Genomic DNA, 12805 nt, shown 5'->3' with positions numbered 1-12805 from the left:
CCCTCGACTGATTCCCACTCGACGTAACCATCATGGTGGACTTGGAGGAATCACCCTCATTGGTCCACACTTGAGGGGTTGCACGATAGTGTCGTTATAGGAAGTGGTGAAGGAGGAATCACCCTCGATGACCACGACCGAATAGCTACACTACAGGGTTAACATCAGAAGTGCTGATGAGGTATCACCCTCGACACTTGATAATAACTCTGTAGAGTCATACAACTTGGGGGGGTGACGTGCGGTGTTGGGCCTGGACGTCGATCACGTTGATCGAGTCATCAAACATAAAGCGGGCCAGCTAGGACAAGGTGGGGGTCACTAATGGATCTCTAACCAACCTATACTAAACAATTTAGAATTAGCAGGTTAGGTATGAAAGCAGGTAACAAAAACAAACTATGCATCAGAGTAGGATCATACAAAAAACAGTAGCAGCTCTATCATAGGGGCATCATCGGGCTCGGGGTCTACCGGAGAGAAGAGGGCGAATAAACAGTAAATACAGTGCCAACATATGCATCACTAAGCATGACATGAGAATATGCAGAGCTAGGGTTGACGTAACGTAGTACTACACGTTGTAGACGGAGGGAAAAAACATCCAAGGATGAATTCCTACGTTAGGCGGATTCTGGACACGTGAAAGAGAGGGGACGGTTCCATGATTAGCATCCTAGGGGCATGTGAGAGATGAACGGACCGCGTATTCGGATTTGTTGGATTTTTCTGAGCAACTTTCATGTACAAAAAATTTTCATCCAAGTTTTAATAAAATTCTGGAAATATCTTTAATTCGAAAAGAATTATCGTGTCAGCATGACGTCACCCTGACATAAGCAGTCAACCAGCCAGTTTGACTGGTGAAGTTGACGCCTGGGACCCACCTGTCAAGGATAGTGGGGGGTTAACAGTGTCAAGAACTAATCTAAATTAGCCAACTAACCTACTTGGCCCACCTGTCATGGGGTAATTATGTTAAACAAATTAAATTAATTATTTAAAAACGTGGTTTGGTAATTTAAAGGGTGGGACCCATTTGACCATGGCACTGGGCGGTCCATTCAGCATGTTGACCAAGTCAACATGGTCAATAGGGCTCAGGGGACACACCTGCAGTGACCCAGGGTGGGCCCCAGGGCCAGCCACGTCAGCAGCGTCATCGGAGTTGGCCCCGGCAACCTCAAACGCGGCGGCCGAACCACGACAAGAGGCGGAAAACCGTGGTAGAGCATCATTTTGTGCGATTTTTGTTGCGTTCGAATGGGTACTCCTCCGCGCATCGATATGCGGCATCGAAACAGGCAGAGGTGGCCGGCAGAGGCGTCGACGACGAGCAATAGCAGCGGCTACTTTGTGCAAGCACGGGATCAGGGCCGCGGGGTGCTAGCTGGCTGGCTAAGGAGCTCACTGGCCTCCTGGAAGGGCCAGGAGCACGTGGGGATCGCCGGTGCGGTCAAAGAAGCACTGGGTGTGCGAGCCCGACGGCCATAGCGAACGGTGGATCTCGGCTACACTACGAGCTAGCTACGGTGGAGGTGGAGACGCACGAGGACAGGGAGAAGGGGCCGGAGCTTGCCTTGGGGGCACACGGTGGCCCGGTGGGTGACTAGGAGCAGCACTAGCGTGGATTCGAGGCGGCGGCGTTCGTCGGAGCCGAGGGCGAAGGCGAGGTCGTTGCGGTGTTGCAGGGTCGTCCCGGTCCGCATGGCTCGGTGGGGAGGATGGGGAGGTTGATGCAGAGCCTAGGGGCACGTCGGCGAGGCGAAGGCTGGCCGGTGGCCACGGTGGAGTGCGGTGAGCGACGACGGAGAGGTGCGGCCAAGGCGGATTTGTAGGGGAGAGAGCACAGGCAAGAGAGAGAGAGAACAAGGAGGGCAGGTGAGTGGGAGAGGGGATCGAGGAGGAGGGGAGGCGCGGGGGTCTTATCCGCCGTCGTCGCCGGCGAGGTGGATCGGTGGCGACCGTAGGCACAGTCGGAGGAACAGGGAGGGGGAAGGGGCGACCCAGCGGGGAAGGTGGGCCGACTTGCTGGGATGGGCCGAGGCCCAGGGGCACGCGGGCTTTCTCTCTCTCTCTCTCCTCTGCTTTTCCTTTTCTTTCAAAATTTTCTGTTTTCCAAAACTTTTCAAAACCAAAACAATTTCATAAATTATAAAACTTACATCTAAAATATCATCATGTTTTAAGCTACTGCCAAAATTAGTTTAGCATTAAAATAAAACATGTTATCATTTTTATAATTTTAAATAGCATTTGAAATATTGTTTTAACCACTGCTTTAATTGGTTTATGCCATTTAGACATTTTGCAAAAATGTTGGTTCACCACCAATATCAAAGAGGATTATTGGCCACATGATGCACATTTTAGATTTCATGTTTGAGCAAATTGAACTTCACTCATAATTTTGAAATTGAATTCAACTGGAATTTGAAATGAGATATTGATCAAAGTGACTAAGCACTATTTTAGCAAAATGATTAGCTTGATCTCCCGGATTACTATAGCATCTTTACACAAGGATATCATCGAGATAAACCACGACGAACTTGTCGAGGTATTCCATGAATATATAGTTCATCATACGAGAGAATGTAGCTGGAGCATTGGTTAAACCGAATGATATGACGGTGTACTCATATGAACCATATCGAGTAACGGAGGCGGTCTTGGGAATATCCTCTTCAAAAACACGGATCTGGTGGTAACCCAACCTCAAGTAGAGTTTAGAGAATATCGATGAACCGGCCAGTTGATCATACAGATCATTGATCTGATCAAGGGGATATTTGTTCTGAATTGTAGCTTGGTTGATAGGACGGTAGTCTTGTAGCAAACGGTTCATTTCGTCCTTCTTCTTGACGAAGACAGAAGGTGCTCCCCAAGCAAAGGAACTTGGACGAATGAAACCCATGCGAAGAGATTTGTTGATTTCCTCCTTATGTTCAAGGAGCTCATGAGACGGCATCTTGTAGGGTCGTTTGGCGATAGGAATGATGCTTGGTTTCAAGTCGATGATGAATTCGATAGCCCGAGTAGGAGGTATCCCTGGGATTTCTTTTGGAAAGACATCTTGGAAGTCGCGAACGACTGGTTTTGATGAGTACATGACTACCTTGGATACAACCAAAAATATTGCATCCATGTATATTTGTGAGGTGATTTCTAATGCAAACTATGCAATAATTTATTTATGTCATCCAGGACAAAAATACCTCAGAGACTTTTGTGCCATGTCTAATTGCAGGTGTATGAGACATTTGTACAATCCACATATGAAGATAAGGGAAAAAGAGAAGTTTAGGTGCTGTTCAAAAAGTCCTCTCACATCACTTTTGGGCCAAGAGAAGATAGAGTTCAAGTCTCTCACGTTCTGGATTCAGATTCGGGCTGCACATACATACCTGACTCAAAATGCCAACAAATTTTTCTTACGGAATCCTAATTGGTGATTCTTTTTTTGTTTGAAAGTAGATTTCATGCTCTTTCTAAGACAGTTGGATTCACCTTCAAATTCATCTGTAATGTTGAGTTATGGACGAAACAATCTGACGTTGCAGCAGAATCCGAGTCAAACTACAATCCCAAAGGTGTTGCATCACCTCCACTTGGGCCCATGAGCCTTGTACGACCTAGGGTTAGTTTTAGGCTTCCTTGGGACGTCCTCCCACCTCCTTCTTTTTTCTACTAATCATGACAGGGTCCAAACATAGTCACCATGATTTTTCTGAACTTGAGAGAGTATGAGCTACCACTAGAGCATTTACTGGTTTTGCTTCTGTTTGGTGGAGTGTACATTGTAAGAAAAACATTGATAACCAACCCACAACTTGGAAAGTTTTGAAAGCTGTAATGAGACAACAATTTTTTCCTCCTTACTATCATCATGAATTGCTTCGCAAATTGGAACAATTAAAACAAGGCAGTAACACTGTTCATACTTACTACCAAGAGTTCAAATCTTATATGAATCATCGTGACATAGAAGAATCTAAGGATGATAAATGAATAGATTTTTTGGTGGTTTGAACCATGATATCCATGCAAGATTTCAGTATATTCCTTGTTGCATTACTAGTATGTATGTTTGCGCTTGTACCTTTGAGAGACATATACAGGAGGATGCATTGGGTGACTACAACAACTACTATTCCGGTTCATGCTCACCACCGCCGGTTGGTTCCTCCACCGTTGCACCTGCTATAGCAGCCCCACCTTGGATTGTGAGCGCAACATCATCTCAAGAGTATGGTACATTGTGAACGTCTGTACCTACATCATCTACGTCTTTGCGACAAGGTAACAATAAAGTTATTGATGATATAAGTTCACATGAGAATGATGCATGCCTGGTTAACTTGAATGCAGCATGTGTTGAGTTACCTATTGATTTGAGCACACCACCTATTTTAGAGAATCTTGTTACTGTCATGAATGCGTCATGTGATCAAACAACTAAAATACCAACAATTTTGAGTGCACCCATTGAGTTAACTGTTGATGCAAAAGAACCAATCTTTAATCATTTTGATAAGACCTCTAATCTTAGTGATGATTCTATGTCCAATGACTTATTGCATGTTTACATATTTAAGCATGTTGTAGCATGTAAATTTGATGTAATTAAGGTTTATTCACCAATGTTGGGATGGTTTAATGATGAACATTGTCAATCTTTTGAAATGAATAAGAGCTTCACTTATATGTGCAAACTGAGTTGCAATATTTTCAAGCCTTCTACTTCTTGTGATTATTTTTTGGCTTTAGTTTTTATGAACTATGAAAGTTACTCTTGTATACATGTGTCATATGTGCAAAAATCAAGGGAAGTAAAAATGGATGACATATACATATACAACATGTACACCTTGTCTCTTTTGTTAGCCACATTTCAGATTAAGCAACGCCGAGGACGGCTTTGTTTCCAAGAAGGCGAGGATGATGAGGACATGACTACCTTGGATACAACCAAAAATATTGCATACATGTATATTTGTGAGATCATTTCTAATGCAAACTATGCAATGATTTATTTATGTCATCCAGGACAAAAATACTTCAGAGACTTTTGTGCCATCTCTAATTGCAGGTGTATGGGGCATTTGTACAATCCACATATGAAGATAAGGGAAAAAGAGAAGTTTAGGTGCTGTTCAAAAAGTCCTCTCACGTCACTTTTGGGCCAAGAGAAGATAGAGTTCAAGTCTCTCACGTTCTGGATTCAGATTCGGACTGCCCATACATACCTGACTCAAAACACCAACAACTTTTTCATACGGAATCCGAATTGGGTGATTATTTTTTGTTTGAAAGTAGATTTCGTGCTCTTTCTAAGACAGTTGGATTCACCTTCAAATTCATCTGGAGCGTTGAGTTATGGACGAAACAATCTGACGTTGCAGCAGAATCCGAGTCAAACTACAAGCCCAAAGGTGTTGCATCACCTCCACTTGGGCCCATGAGCCTTGTACGACCTAGGGTTAGTTTTAGGCTGCCTTGGGACGTCCTCCCACCTCCTTGGCCGCCACCCCTTGCTCCTATATAAGTAGATCCATCTAGTAGCTTTTTCCTTGGGATTTGTTTAGTTAAAAGTTAGCCATTGCAACTTTGTGTACTTCGTTTGTGTCCAACGACCAGACCAAGACCGCTTTCGGATTCCCACCTTCATCAATACTTCATACATATTCGCAATATATAGATTGCTTTTATCATATTCTTCCTTGTTCTTTAATTGCTTGCAGGAATAGACCTTCATGGTCAGGTTGATCATGCTCCGGCGTGGTCAATAACCTCTCGGAGTTGGTTTAGTGTTTGCTAAGGCACAACGTCGTGCACATTCGTAGTCGGATCGTCAAAGTCATCTCCACCAAATCGATAGTTATCATCTCATCGAAAGATCGGGACCCTCGCCTCTATCAGGAATCTTTTCAATCCCCTCAAGAGGTGTTGCGTTCAATGCATTCAAGACATAAAGCCGTGCTTCAGCGTTTTGAACAATCTGAGCATGGTAGCTTACTATCTCATTGGAAGGATGTAGGAGATGAACGACTTTGGTGGCGCAAAAGATAGAGGCAATATGTGCTTTCAACCATTCCATTCCCAGAATGAGGCCAATACTAGAAGACTCTCGAATAATGGGAGAAACATGGAATTCTAGCCCTTCAATTTCAACGGGGACGTCGCGACCAATCATGGTGGTCCGACACTGGCCCGCAGGGGTGCATACCACTATCGAAGTGTTCATGGGTTTGTTGTAGTGACCGACCCGAACTCGGTCAAGTCTATGTGTATCAGTACCATCTCAAGATCATGCTGGCGCACATAGTACATTGATGAAAAATTCAAAGTATAATCACACCTGATTTATTACACGATTCTCATATAGAGTCTTTATTACAGTAGAGTAAATTCGGCCGAAGGCCAACTCATGAGAAAAACTAAATGTCGCGAAAGCGTATACCATAAGCGAGTCCATCCGACTCCATAGGGCAATCACTGAGCATAGATTGTAGCCTTAGTCCTGGTCGGAAAACTCCTCTGCAACATGAGACATTGCAGCCGTGTAGGTCAACATTTTGAATATGCTGGCAAGTCATAGAGAGACAGACAATATTAAAAATGCTAACACTATATGCAATTTGGCTGTGGGGCTCTAAGTGTAAGTTTTTGCGAAAAATCCAATTTTTCCCTACAACAAAAGGACTTGCTTGCAATTACTACAAAATGTTGGTTGTTATTGAGATGGTTCCGCCAACCAGTGTCTCATACCCAAAAATCGTTAATAACCCATAAATTAATTAATTATGTTCGGTGTTGAGATTTCCGAAATACTCCAATTCCAGAGGCTCAGTTGTCAATAACCGGGGACACGACAAATCGATTAGGTTTCCACTCTGCGGAGTCTTGTGCACTTTACCCGCAAGAATTGTTCCCTCCTTTATGTCCTTGCATTGCCTGGTGTTTGAAGATGGGACGAATGAAACAGGGTCTTCCATAGGGATCCTCTGGGCCACTGCCGGTGCCCATCCATATCCTACCGTTCTTCTACATAAGCTGGCACCGTCCGTCCAAAGTCACGCCTAGGGTCGACCCAGCCAGAGCCCATGATGGCTTGCGGCTGTACAGGTAAGCTTCCAGTCAAGGGGTATCCATTCATCTCTCCGTGGCTGGGTGAAGCTTTCCGCAAGATGTCATGGCGCTTCTCCATGCATCCCGGCCATCCACTGGTTGCGCTAGGGTGCCCATCAAATCCTTCCTCCAGCCAGTAGTAAGTTTGAAGTCCATCTTGAGCTTGAAGTCATGGGGTTTTCATCATCTTGACTCTCACATCTCCCATATGTATCACTCAACCAACCACGTCCATGAGCATAGAAAAATAAACTACATCGTCTTGGGCAATGGTAACATAGGGATTTTGGGTGAACCTACCACATGATACTACTCAAGACTTGATTCAATTTTCTCCTACTGCATGCATGGTGGGGAGGAAATACTACTAATGCACTAAAAATAGGTAAATACTTTCATGATCAAGACTTGCTTGGCTAATAGGCTTCGAACGCTAGTGACTCATGATAGCAAGCTTCGCACTCTGGGAATTCTGTTAGAAGCAAACAATAAACACATAAGCATACAAATATACCAACATAGTAACATAACAACAAGCTATCATACTTCACACATAGACAATCAACCAAAACCAAAGAAAACGAATTGAACTCAAAATAGGATTCCTTTACTCCAAGGCAACAACTAGCAAGAAAATGAAATAGAACATTTTATTTTTTGTAAATAAAATTTCACCTTCTAAAACTTCAGAAACCATTCTGAAATGGAAATAAATTTTAAAGTAATTAAAACAACAGAAACCAGCAACAAGGTGAAATAAACTAAAATAGGGTTGGTTTCGTGTAAAACTAATTTTAATAAAATCTAAATACCAAAATTAATCCTACTGCTAGGCAAGGTCAAAACAAAGCAGTGGCAAAAAGAATCCTAGCTCATTTTATAGCAGAAATACTGATCTGACTAAAACTCATGCAAAACAATTTTAAAAATCTAAAACATGGCCGAAACTATTTTTTACCGAATCTTTAGGAAATTTTCAGACTAGAGCAAAAAGAATCATATTAAAATATTAAATAACCTAAGAGAAAAATATTTTACGAGATTGGAACTTTCCTGTTTTTAAAACAGAACGAAAATAAAGGTAAAAATAAAATACACAGGCGCTACTGGGCCGAAGGTGGGCGATCTATAAATAAACAACGCTCGGGCGTTAAGTAACTAAACATGCACGTTTAATAAAAGAAAACCTACCAGTTTGATCTAACCCAACTAAACCGAGAATAAACCGAACTAACCCATAAATAAACCGATCTACAACAATAAACCTAACCTTTCGCTATGATCTAATATATGTTGTAGATTGAAGATCTAACGATGGAGAGGGGGCGGTCTCACAATGGTTCGACAATGGCGGGACGACGGTGAGGCGGCTCCGGTGATCGGGGAGGTGCGTCTCGGCGAGGGCGACTCGGTGGTGGTGTTGGTGGAGCTCGGGAGTGACTGGAGATGACGAGGGCGAGGCGGTGCTGTGGCCTGGTGAGCTGCAGCTCCGGTGGTCGGCGGATGAGCTCGGGGTGACGTCTCCGGTGCCATCTAGGGGAGGGAGATATGTCAAACGAGATCAACACGAGGAGGTGGAGCCAATGATTGAAAACGGAGGCGCGGAGATGGCTCACCGGCGTTGGAGCCTGATGGCGGCGGCAGCGATGAGATGCGTTTGTCGTGGGTGTGGACTGTAGAGGGTTTTGGCGTTGCGGTTTAAGGGGGGTCGAAGGAGGAGAGCGAGGGGGTTTTATAGGGCAGCTTTCCTGAGGAGGGGGTCGAGTCGGGCTACGTTTTTGAGAGGGGCCCGGACGTCGAGGGCATCGGGCACGAGTGAGATGCGCGGGCGAGCCTTGAGGGAGGAGGTAGACGGGGTGGGGTCAGCAGGTCAGTGGGCGAGGGGGTCGGGCGCTCGGTCGGGTGGCCGAGATTGAGGGGAATCAGGTGCAGGCGCGTTGGGGCAGGCCGACTCGGCTCGCTGGTGGGCCGATTGGGCTGCCGCTGGCCTGGCCAGGCGCTGAGGGGTTTCCCTACTTTTTTGAAATAAGACAGAGAAGAAATAAAATATAAATAGAAAATAAAAATACTTTTATATAGGGAATATATATATCAAAATTTTCAGAAAAACATAACTTATAAGATGAACTATTTTTCGGAGGCAAAATAAAAACTTTATAAAAACATTTTTTTGAAAATTCCAAATAAAACTCAAATTTGAATTCAAAACTTCTGGCATTAATTTCTTCTGACATTTTGGAGTGTCATGTTAGCTCCTCTCATACTTTTGCTCAAGTATTTGTCAGGGATATTTGAAATGAATTTTCCAATGCCAAGTTGAATCCAAATTCAAATACAACTCAAATGCCTCTGAAATTTCCAAATGTCACTCAATTCAAACAAAATGCATAGATGCTTAGATAATAATTTTAAAACATTCCAAATTAAAAATTTGGGATGTTACAAACCTACCCACCTTATGATGAAGCTCGCAATCGAGATTCGGGTTGGCTAGTAAATAGGTACGGGTGGTCTCGATGGAGATCTTCTTCTCATTCCCAGGTGGCTTCCTCCTCGGAATGGTGGCTCCACCTAACCTTGCAGAACTTGATGATCTTACTGTGGGTAACTCTGTTCGCAGTCTCAAGAATTTTTATGGGTTTCTCCTCATAAGTCAGATCACTATCAAGCTGTATGGCCTCTAGGGGCACTGTCTCTCTCTCAAAGGAATATCGGCCATCTTAGCATGGCATTTCTTTAGTTGGGAAACGTGAAAGACATATTTAACTCCTGACAATCCTTCCAGCAATTCTAGACTGTAGGCAACTTCTCCTCTGTGTTCGAGGATTTTGTAAGGGCCTATGAACCGGGGTGCTAACTTTCCTTTTAACACCATACCTCTTGATTCCTCGAAGCGGAGACACACGGAGATATGCTCGGTCTCCCACTTCGTACGTTATCTCCTTGCGTTTACTGTCGGCATAACTCTTCTGTCTCGACTGGGCTATCTTAAGTCTGTCTCGAATCAACTTGACCTTCTCTTCGGAGTCTCTAATAAGATCGGGACCAAAAAGTTTTCGGTCTCCAACACCATCCCACAACAATGGTGTTCTGCACCTCCTTCTGTATAGAGCTTCGAAAGGGGCCATCTTCAGACTGGTCTGATAGCTGTTGTTGTATGAAAACTATGTGTATGGTAGATTGTCATCCTAGCTAGACCCATAGTCTAGCGCACAAGCTCTCAACATGTCCTCCAGAATCTGATTGACTCTCTCGGTCTGTCCATCTGTCTGCAGATGAAAAGTTGTACTGAACTCCAGCCTCGTACCCAAAGTTTCATGCAACTGATTCCAAAACTTTGAGGTAAATTGCGTTCCTCTATCTGACACGATAGTCCTCAGAACTCCATGCATACATATGAACCTGGTCATGTATATCTTGGCTAACTTAGCGCTGGTATATGTGGTCTTCACATGAATGAAATGAGCTACCTTGGTCAAGCGATCAACCACTACCTAGATGGAGCCATAACCTGAACGAGTCCTGGTTAATCATGTGATAAAATCCATTCCAAGCTTCTCCCATTTCCACTCGGGTATCGGCAAAGGTTGAAGTAACCTTGCTGGCTTCTGATGTTCCACCTTTACTCACTGACAAACATCACATATTGCTACATACTCGGCAATATCCTTCTTCATACCTGTCCACCAGAAACGTTCCTTCAAGTCCAGATATGAGCACTCCTTCCTCTGGACCTACTGGTGAATCGAGTACGGTGAATCATGGGCCTCCTGAAGAATTAACTTCCTGACCTCTAGGTCATTGGGCACATAGATACGATCCTCAAACCATAAAGTTCTGTGCTCATCCTCACGAAAACCTCTAGCCTTTCCATTACTCATCCTTTCCTTTATCTCTGCAATTTCCTTGTCCATCTTCTGGTCTTCTCGGATTCTTTTGGTCAACGTGGATTGAATATCGAAGGTGGCGACAAATCCTCTTGGTACTATCTCCAGTCGGAGCTCTCTGAGGCCGTCGGCTATTTCCTGAGGTAATCCTCCAGCTATGAGGGTGTTCACATAGCTTTTACGGCTCAAGGCATCTGCTACAACATTTTCCTTCCCTGAGTGATAATGCAATCTCATGTCATAGTCCTTGATCAACTCAAGCCATCTCCTCTGACCGAGGTTCAACTCCTTCTACGTGAAAATATACTTTAAGCTCTTATGATCCATGTAAACATCACAACTGTTTCCGACAAGGAAATGTCTCCAGGTCTTGAGTGTGTGCACTACGGCTGCTAACTCCAAATCATGTCTGACATAATTCATCTCATGAGGTCGTAGCTATCTGAAGGTATAAGCTACAACTTTTTCTGCTGAGGTCTCGAGTTGTACTTCCCCTGGCTATACTTTCGCTTGCGTCTATCAATCTACTGTTGCTTGACTTCCAGGATGATGGCCTTGTCTACCAGCTCCTGGTAGTTATTGAAGGTAGCTGATGTCTACTATGCAACTTTATTCTTGTAGACACGTGTTGGGCCTCCAAGCGCAGAGTTTTGGAGGACAGTAGCAATTTCACCTCAAGTGGATGACCTAAGGTTTATCAATCCGTGAGAGGTGTAGGATGAATATGGTCTCTCTCAAACGACCCTGCAACCAAATACAAGGAATCTTTTGTGACCCGAACACACCCAATACAATGGCAAATTGTATAGGTGCACTAGTTCGACGAAGAGATGGTGATAAAAGTGTAATATGGATGGAAGAAATATATTTTTATAATATGAAGAAATAAAAACAGCAAGGTAGAAAATAGTAAACAGGCACAAAAAGGTATTTGCAATGCTTAAAAACAAGGCCTAGGGTCCATACTTTCGCTAGTGCAATCTCTCAACAATGCTAACATAGTTGGATCATATGATTATCCCTCAAAGTGCAACAAAGAATCACTCCGTAGTTCCTATTAGCGGAGAACAAAAGGTAGGAATTGTTTGTAGGGTGCGAAGCCACCTCAAAGCTATTCTTTCCGATCGATCTATTCAAGAGTTCATACTAGAGTAACACCAAAGCATATTCATATTCATAATACTCAAGCCGCACAAAGAACTATAAAGAGACCCCAAAGTTTCCGTCGGAGAAAAATGTGCATCAACCCCTATGCATAGATTACCCCAATATCACCGCGGGAATCCGCGAGTTGAATGCCATAACATATATCAAGTGAATCAATAAGATACCCCAATTGTCACCTCAAGTGTTCATACTGCAAGACATATATCATGTGTTCTCATCTCTGAATATTCAATCCGACATGACAATACTTCAAAGCGTAATGATTCAATTCATCACAACAAGAGTATAGAGGGGAGAAACATCATATGATCCTACTATATTAACAAAGCCCATGATATAGATCACGAGAGAGAAAGAGAGAGATAAAACACATAGCTACTGGTACAAACCCTCAGCCCCGAGGGTGGACTACTCCCTCCTCATCGTGGTGGACACCGGGATGATGAAGATGGCCACCGGAGATGATTCCCCCCTCCGGCAGGGTGCCGGAACGGGTCTAGATTGGTTTTCGGTGGCTACGGAGCCCTGCGGCGACGGAACTTCTGATCTAGGTTAATCCCGAAGGGTTTCAGAACATTTGGGAATTTATAGTGCAAAGAAGGGGTACGGGAGGCCACCGA

Source organism: Triticum urartu, chromosome 3, assembly GCF_003073215.2.
Source record: "Triticum urartu cultivar G1812 chromosome 3, Tu2.1, whole genome shotgun sequence".
Lineage (NCBI taxonomy): Eukaryota > Viridiplantae > Streptophyta > Magnoliopsida > Poales > Poaceae > Triticum > Triticum urartu.
The sequence above is the reverse complement of the archived record's forward strand: the minus strand, read 5'-3'. Positions refer to the sequence as shown.